We start from the raw sequence: 9,421 nt of genomic DNA, 5'->3' as shown, positions 1-9,421 counted from the left end.
GACGTGCAGAGCGTGGGTAAAACTGAGCGACCTCCCCGGACAGGGACTTGTGGGCACATCTGCTGCTACGAGTGCATTGCTTTGGTTTTGACAGATGTCTCCCACCCTGTGGCTCAAGGGATGTGAATCATCCCCAGGTTCAGCTCTGGGGCTGCGTGGAGAGCTAATGTGCTTTACCAATGCAGGCGCTGCCGGAGAGAGTGCTGCCCAACACCTGAGCTGGGGAGAGGGCGGTAGGAGGCTGCATGTCCCTTCTGTGTGCTGTGCTCCTTCATCAGCCCACCGGTGTTCCTCTCCAGACCCTGTACCCTGGAAAATCACAGCCTAAAGTCATTAGGAAAGAATCTGACAGACTCAGGATGAGGTCCTCAAACCAGCCAGCAAGGTTTTAGTACTCTCTGCTAACCGCTATAGTTGTGCAAAGACTGGAGATCCCCAGGACCAGAGCAAGGCAGATGCCTCCCACACCAGCAACCCCTCGCAGAGTCGCTGCTTCCCGTCTGCTGCTGCCTGTGCTGCCTCCACGGGTCATGGGGGCAGTAAATATTTGCACAGGGCTGGACAAGGAGAAAGCAAACAGGGTTCCCTTATTTATAGGCCTTGGCAGCAGATTCCCGGGGCAGCTCTGCAGCTTTTCTGTCCTCTCTGCGCCCCAGCTGGGGCTCAGCCCCCGCCGTGCACCCTGGCCGTGCCGGCTGCTCTGTGGGGTGCTGCTGCATGCCAGGGAGAGGTGGGGAACAGGCGGGTGGGAAGCAAAGAAGCAGGATAGGGATGTGAGGCCAGAGGCAGGGAGGGCAGGGAGTAAGTGTGAGTGACAGAGAGAGGGAGAGTGTGAGAGTCTGAATTTGCAGGAGCAAGTAAAGTGACATTGCATGGGTGTTTTTGAAGCTGTGTTTATTTTACCTGCAGGCTAGAAGTAAGAAGATGAATGAATCTGCTGGTGTGGTTCCCTGGCAGTCCCGAGGGCCCTTTCGAGCAGTACATCAGTGTGGTGAAGCCCTTAGAAGGGTTAAACGCTGTTACTGAGCCCTTCTTTTCAGACGGGGAGAGTCCTGGCTCAGGGGCAGCTTGAACCCTGCCTGCCCGGGCACACGTGCACCTGCCAGGACATACACACACGCATGCACACGTGTGTACATGAGATGAATCCTGCACAGACCGAGGTTTGCTCCCCGCAACTGCTGCTGCTGCCCCGGCTCTGCACGGGCCAGGGCTGGGAAGAGGCACCCGGGAGGCAGCAGGAGGTGCAGGAGCGCTCCCGGGGTCTGCGGGTGGGAGGTCTGTGTCTCCTGTACGGGGAGCACCCGGAGCTCAGTCCCGCCCGGCTCCTGCTCCAGAAACACAGACTATGAACATACCTTGGAACAGCTGGGTGTCCCAAGCGTGCCTCATCTGCTTCCCATCATCCACCCAGAGACGGATGGCAGGAGGCAGAAAGGAAGGAGCTTGGGGATCACTGACCCCTCTTCGTGCTGAGTGTCTGGGTTTAGGAAGGATTCAGACTTATTACAAACCTCCTGAGTTGTTGATTTCTTGGATTTCTGTCACGTCATGAGAAGCTTTCTTTGGGATGAAAAGGGCAAGGGTATGTGTCTTATTCCATAAACTCCCCTGAGACGAAGGTAAGCCCATGAGGCCAGGGGTTAAAAAGTCCTCAGCCAGGCTGGAAATAAAATGAAAGAAGAGAGAAGGAAGGAATATGTCACCAGCAGCATCCTGATGGCTCTTCAGGAGGGGTCAAGCCAGTTTGGTGGGTGTGGACAATGTTTGTTCTTGTGCTGATGTCCCAGCTAATAGCTCAGAGGGATAATCTGTCCTGGCCTGGTGCTGCCCATCAGTTTCTACAGCCCGGCTGACAGAGTGCTTTATTTACAAACCATGACCAACACAGGCACTGGTCAGTCCATTGCTTGTGCCGGCAGTACAAGCAAGAGAGCTTCTCCTGGCAGAGGGATCAATGGCAGCTGGCTGGAGGTCTCTGTGTGCTTTAGGATTCCTCTCCCAGGTAAACCATGGTGCAAGTCGCTTCTTTTTCAGGCCACCATTTCACTAGCCAACAAATGCATAAGAGCTGGTTTGTGGGAGATGAGAGTAACCAGGGCCACGCTGCAGAGGTGAAAGGGAAAGCCAAAGCAGCGTCTGCTCTGCAGTGCACACAGCGGGGTCACCTCGCAGTTCATGTGAGTAGCCCACGTCTTGCTGCCGTGGGCTTTTGTGCATCTGCGAGGTCCCCACAGGCTGCGTGGGGATTGCAGATCAGTCCTCCAGGAGCGGCCTCTCACCCAACACGGGCTGAGAAACACAGAAAACAGTCTATGCTCTGCATAAAGGCACAAACCATGCTGGCTCTCGTCCCTCAGAACCTGCTGGTGTGGTGCTACCCACCCAGAGTAGATCCCAGCCAGGCAAAGGGCTCAGGGTAATTGTCGTGAGGATGGAGGCTGGTGTTTCCCTCAGGGCTGAGGGACGTAACATCCCTGAAACAACAGCAGGAGGAGACAGGTTTTGGGATGGAAAAAGTCCATTTGTAGAACCTCCAAACCGGCAGCCCTGGCAGGGTCTGACTCTTTTGCCTTGCTCCTTCTGCCATAATTTATCCCGCAGCAAAGTGAGACTAAACGGTTACCATATGGATTCGATAGCACGCTGCACCTGTTTTCCACCGTCGATAACCACATGTGGTACAGCGTGATGGAGAGGCAGGGCTGTGTGTAAGTGTGCGTGTACAAATCAATCACAGCGCCAGCCTCGGTGAGCCTCGGGGGTGGCTGGTGCTCCACACGACTCCCCCAGGCTGGGCCAGCCGGCGCTGCTGGAGCGATGCTTCTCCCATATGGAGCCACTGGACCTGGAGGGGTCCGTGCTGGTTTGATGCCCCAAGGAACAAACCCTAAGCCATGCAGAAGTCAGCAAGCGGACACGGCCAAGTCCTGCCCTGAGCTGCCACCAGGAGGAAGGCAGCAGCCTGGCTGGGGTGCCCCACGGGGACAGGGATTGTGCCTGCTGAGGGGAACCTGCCCAGCTCGGGGAGCAGAGGCCCCTCTGCCACATCCAGCAGCAGGAGAGCCAAGCGCCCATAGACTTTGAGGGAAGAAGGAAGGAGCTCGGGAGCCATTTTCCTCTTGCAATCTACACATTTTCTTATGGGGAATGTAAATTTCCATATGGAAATAAACTGTTGCTGACCTATAGAAACCATCTGACTGCAGCCTGGGGAACCTCTGGGATGAGTTTACAGAGCTCTGCATAAACATGGCAAACGAGAGGCAGGCTGGGGTCAGGACTGCTGCCGGCCAGGGAGAAGTTAGGGGTGCCACTGTCCTAAGCATGTCTCCCTGGCACGGAAAAGCCGCCGGCGGTGGGCAGCGATGCCGCTGGGGGTGCTGCTGGAGGACCCCGCAGCAGGCAGGCTCCTGCCCTGGAGCCGAACCTGCCTCGCTGGGGGGGCTGCATGCAGGCAGAACCCCCTTAACCCTGCCGTGCCTGAGGAGGGTTTGCTGAGGCTCGCTCACACTTTGGCTGACTTTTTGCAGTCGGAGGTCATTCTTTTTTAAAGGTTTTGCAGAAATAACGAGCCAAACTGATTTGCTTAATGCTGAAGAAAAGCCAACACCCATTTGTTCTCCTGGTGCAAGCTCCCGGCACTGACAGAAATGGAGCACCTGGCCGCCTCCCGGGGCCCCACTCTAAGGGCAGGGGTAGCAGAGCAGCAGCACCGGGGTACCCCCAGCCCTGGCACCAGGCAGCCCCTTGCGCCATGCTGGGGGGCTCTCAGCAGCCCCAGGCAGGCATGCCCCTCCGCCCGTTCACCGGGAACCCCATGCAATGCCTGCCATCCCCCGGACAGGCTTCTCCTTACACTGCCATGCAGCAGTGTGCACGGAAGGTGCAGCAAGCGATGGCACGGATTAGGTGCTGCTAGGAAGGACTTCATGCTTGGATGTGCCCTGTGGCTGCAGCCAGCCCTGCCCATGCAGCCCCTCCAGCACCCACAACGGGGAATATTCCAGGGGGCTCTGGGGTCCCAGCCTGCCCCAGCAGCTCGTACTGGTTTTACAAACCAACCCCAGGTCAGAAGGGGCTTCAGGTCCTGGATGTCCCCAAGCCCCAGGCATCTGCCGCTCCTGCAGGGGTAGAGAAGTGGATGTTCCTGCTCTGCAGCCTGAGGGAAAGCCCTGTGGTATCTCCTATCACCCGTTTCCACTTTGTCCCTCCCCAAACACTAAAATATTTATGTCAAAAGTAGACATTAAAATTTAAGGAAAGCTAAATAGAAATTAAACTTGTGTATTTTGAGAGGAAATGAGTCCCGTAAGGTGATCATGCTGCTATGCACAGATGATTGATGTTGGTTTATTTATCTGCTACCGCTAAATGCTTGCAAAGGAGAGAAGAAAGGAACACAGCCGAGCTCTGCGGGGCAGGCGCAGCTCCAGCAATTTTGTCAGTGTCCAAGACGAGAGCTGGGCAGCCCTGATCAGCCACGGTGACTGGCCTGTGCAGCACAAACCTGGAAGCAAAGCTTTTGGGCTTCCACAGTGCAGATACCCAGCTTCTCCCTGTCCCAGCTGGCTCGTGCCTCCTTGGCTCGAAACCACCCATGAGTCTATGTCCAAGTGCAATGACTTTAGGCTGTGATTTTCCAGGGTGCAGGGACTGCAGAGGCCTGTGCTTGTGCTTAAGTACCAAAGTGATTGGGGGCCTTCTTTTTCTCCTTTCCTTTTCCTCTCCTCTCCTCTCCTCTCCTCTCCTCTCCTCTCCTCTCCTCTCCTCTCCTCTCCTCTCCTCTCCTCTCCTCTCCTCTCCTCTCCTCTCCTCTCCTCTCCTCTCCTCTCCTCTCCTCTCCTCTCCTCTCCTCTCCTCTCCTCCTCTTTTCTCCACTTTTCTCCACTTTTCTCATTTCTTTTTGTTTTCTTTTTCCTTTTCTCTCTTCTCTTCTCTTCTCTTCTCTTCTCTTCTCTTCTCTTCTCTTCTCTTCTCTTCTCTTCTCTTCTCTTCTCTTCTCCTTCTCCTCCTTCTCCTTCTCCTTCCTGTCATTTTTTCTTCTTTCCTTTTACCATCACTGCCAAGAAAATCACTCTTACCCACCAGAAGCACCTTGATAGCTTCTCTCACAGCCCCTGCCCTGATGTGGGTAGCACCCCACTATTCTCTCTCTGGCTGTGTCATTATGCAGGGAGTATCTTGCTCTCCCCTGCCTGGAGATCCCCGAGCCACTTTTGCTGGCTCTATTCCCCTTTCCTTATGAGGCCGCTTTGTTGGCCTGGCTGCTATTTGCATAATGGTGCCCATAATCACTTGAGGAGGAAATCATTTCCTTTCACTGGAACTGGGGACCTTTTCATTGCATTTATTTATATATATACATTCCTGAAAGCCATGCACTGACAGATGCTGGAAGCGGCCGCCCCCTTGCAATGCAATCAGACACCCCTCCGCCCCGGCCTTGCCGCTTCCTTTTAACAGTCGTCTTTATTTTTTCCCCAGCAGAAAACAAGGATTGCTGATTGAACGGTGGTGCTTTTGCAAACGCCGTCCATTGGGTCCCAGCCATCTGTTAATGCGTTCAAGGTTATCCAGGGGCTGACTCACGCTCATGTCTCTTTCTCTCTCTCTTCAAATCCTGCTCTTCCTCATTTTACACTTCCTTGGAAAGAGATCTGTGCCATGGTATGTTTGACACCCAAGGAAGTGTTAGTCATTGCTTACTAGTTGCTAGGTGACAGTGTCCTCCTGCTGCGCTCGGCCACGCGTGTCCCAGGGATGCCACCCCTCCTGCCGGTCCCCTGCTCCGTGTAGGGGCAGCTGCTCCGGGGACGGGGCGGACGAGGCTCCAGCCCTCCCTCTGCGCTTCAGCTCGGGGAAAAGGAGCTGTTATGTATCACCATCCTCTTCCAAATCTGTTGCTCCAGCATCCTTGTTTGGTGGGTAAATAAATATGTACATGGTAACAAAGCCCTGAGACAGGGAGACCTCCTGCTCCGGTAACGCACAGTCGGACAGTGCAGAAAAAGCAGAGCAGGGGAGAGGGGAAGAAGGGAGCTGAAGAGGGGTGAGAGGAGCCGTCCCAGCAGGACGTAAAAAGTGAAACGGCAAGGCCACTTCTCAGCACAAACGTGGAGCCGGCGGAAGGAAAGGTGCCCGTGCAGTTTGCAGGCCCACGCTTACCAGCGAGGGTCTGCCTGCCAACTCTGCAAGAAAAGCCTAGCAGGAATCCAGCTGAATTAACCCAAAAGCACGTCCCCCGAGGGCCCTGTGGGACCAGCCCCTCAGTCAGAGCCTCATGGAGGGCAGCCGTGTGCTGCAGGCGGGCGCTTGGACCAGACCTGTGTCTAAGGACAGGCTCACCCCAGCAGCACCGTGTCTGCCCGCAGAGCTGGGGGTGCTGGAAGGCTGCTGCCCGCCCCGGGACAGGCAGGGGCCGAGGCTCCGGTGGCCCCTGAGGGTCCTGCCCTCTGCTTGAGCACCGAGGGCACATGCTGCCAGATCCATCCCAGTGGGCCAGCCCAGGCCAGCCCAGCCCAGCCCAGCCTCCTGCTGCTCCCAGGATAGCAGAGCAGAGCAGGGAGGCTCAGAGCAGGAGCCGGGCCTGACTTTTCCAAAAAAGCGGAGAGTGTTAGGAGTTGGTTTTGTTGTGGGCTTTTTTTTTCCCCCTTGAAAAATGCTGATGTGTCAAAACAAAGTTTTTTTTTTACAGGAATGTGCTAGTTCTGGCTTAACTCTTCTCAGGAATTGCTGCTCAAAACTGAGAAGCAAGAGGTTGCTCCCGTCCTGCCCTACCCCATCCCATCCCTGCTGCCCTGCCAGCCGTGCCCTGGCCCCGTGAGCTGCCGGCCCCGTGCGAGCACCGAGCAGGGCAGCGAGGCCGGGTGCCGCCGGGGCTGGTGCCCTCCTGGCTCTGCCGGGAGCCCGGCTGCCCGGGCACGGGGCTGGGGGCAGGCGAAGGGTTGCTCTCTCCAGATGTGGTTTTGATTAGAAATTTTTGGAATAAAAATGAGCAAGTAAAGCACAAACCAGTCTCATTGACATGGCTCTACACTTCCTGTGAATGTTTCTGTTTTGATTAATCAACATTCCTCATGAAAATCATCTCTTGCTCCCCCCTCCCCGTGAAAAAACCCCAGTTGGAGCTGTTTGAGATTGCCCTCACCGCAGAGCAGGGCGGTGGGTTTAACTTCCCCGAAAGGAAGGTGTGGGTGTCAGCACATGGCTTTTGTCCAGTGAAATACAACCCCTGCAGCATCTCAGACCACAGTCCATCGATGCCTTGGATCCCCCCATGCTTGGAGGAGCCGGGGCTGCTGCAGCGTGGGCAGCAGAGACTCGTTTCAAAGGGGTTTTGCTGCGAGTTATTTGCAAAGGGAAGGTTTAATGGTCAGTCCCAGCAGAGGAGCATCGCGGAGAGTTTGGGGAGATGCCTCACAGCGGCTCTTGCCTGCATCCAGCCCAGGCGTCGCCCAGGTCCGGCAGGCAAGGGGACCTCCGTGCTCGGCGCTGGGCTGGCCGCAGCAGCTACCAGAGGAAATCTGCAGCCCTTCTAACTCCGCTTAAGAGACTCAAATCCTGTTTAATGAATGATCATTAACTGGGGACATTTCAGATGAGAAAATTGTTTTAGGAACGAGCAATTAAATCCTAATGCTTAGATCACGTAACTCATTTCTAATTAAACTCACTGTAAATTATAGCAACGGTATTTATTTTTAATGAGAAATAAAACAGAAAAGAAATCGCAGCCCTTCAAAAAAATGAAATGAGTGGGGGGGAGGTAGAGAGGGAGCGAGCAATGGAGGGGAAAGGAGCAGAGAGCAGTGAGAGAGTTCAAGAACAGGCTGAAAAAGGCTATTAAAGCCCTCCCCACCGGACCCGAGCAGCAGCCGAGCAGCGATCGCCATTCCTGCTCTGTGTCTGAGGACCTCCTGGCAACAGCTATTTATATTTCTGCCCTTTCCCAAAGGTGGGTAAACCTCCGGAGCTGTGGCTCTTGGGGGTTTTTGCCACTGGGAAGCAGACTCGCTTCCCTCTCTCTCCAGATACAGCTGCAGCGTGACAAGGAAAAATGGTGCCCATATGGAGACATTAATGATCAGAGGTTCAAAGCAAGCACGGAAGGATCGACTGCTCTCCGAGCATATATTAATCACATCCATCACGGTGCGGCTCTGGGCAGCGGCAGGGGAGTGGCGGGTGGTGGCTGGCAGGGAAGCCCAGCAGCAGGACGGGGAGGGATGCCGACGGGGACGGAGAGGGATGTAACGCTGCAGGTTTGGGTTTGATGGAAGCTGGGCAAAGAAATTTGGGGGTTTCCTGGGGCGAGGGGTCACGAATTGTCCTCTCATGGCCTCAGAAGTCTCCAGGGGTTTCTTAACCCCGTGCCGTGGGACCTTGTGTACAAGGCATGGAGGAGGAGGAGGAGGGAAAGCATCGGCATCTGAGTGTCTGTGGCAGGTGGAACCTGCAATTAACTGCATAGTTAGGGCAGACAAAATACATTCCGAATGATTACTGCAAACTCAGCAAGGATGTGTAGCTGCATAATAAATGTCCACGTGCGAGCATACATCTGTTGCTAACTCGAGTAAATAATCCCGTCCTACCCAACACACCAAAGCCCTCTGGGCCGATTGCACAGCGCCGTTGCAATCACACTCCATTGGCGTCTTTCACCCAAGGACCTCAAAGGACTTTACAAACAACAATTAATTGGAATCACTACCTTTCCGGTACCTACCTTTTCATTTATCCTTCATTTTCAGATGGGGAAACTGAGGAACAGGGCTGAGGTCTGACTCACCCACCGGCACCCGCAGGAATGGGGGTAGAGCCCAAGCTGCTGCACTGGGCTGGGTGAGCCAGCCATCCTCTAGCAAGCTCCATCCAGCCTCCCAGACTTCCCCGGGCACGCCGGCAGCCCCTGCACGGCACCCTGCGGCACCGTGCTGCGGGTGTAGGAGCTCTACATAGGGACAGCCCTGTTCCTTGGGCCAGGAGTTTATTTTTAGTGGAAAACATGCTGGCATGCATCCAGTAATGATGGGCTTAACCCCACAAAGTCGAGTTCACGCCAAGCCTGCTTGGAGATTCATAAAAGTTTAATGTTTTTCAGCAATGTTTCCGCTCTCCCAGTGCCGTCTGCGCCTCGCCGGGACGGAGCCGGCGGTGCAGAGGAGTGGGCTGGTCTCCGGCTCCCCGCTGCAGCCAGAGCACAGGCACATCGGGGCTCACCCAGGTTCCCACTTCAGCTGAGACCAGGCAAGCCCTGGGGGACCACAGGGTGGGGGCAGAAAGGGTCCAGGCTGAGCGATGCCTGCCTGAGCCCAGCCCAGATGCAACCCCAGCTCTTGTGCAGTGAAGGCAATGGTGCTCCCCTTGCTGGAGGAGAGGTGTGGGTCCTGCTTCTCACCCCTGAGCTGGAGCTGGT

The sequence above is a fragment of the Phalacrocorax aristotelis genome, chromosome 11 (genome assembly GCF_949628215.1).
Source record: "Phalacrocorax aristotelis chromosome 11, bGulAri2.1, whole genome shotgun sequence".
NCBI classification, from domain to species: domain Eukaryota; kingdom Metazoa; phylum Chordata; class Aves; order Suliformes; family Phalacrocoracidae; genus Phalacrocorax; species Phalacrocorax aristotelis.
This window is presented reverse-complemented; position numbering follows the sequence as displayed.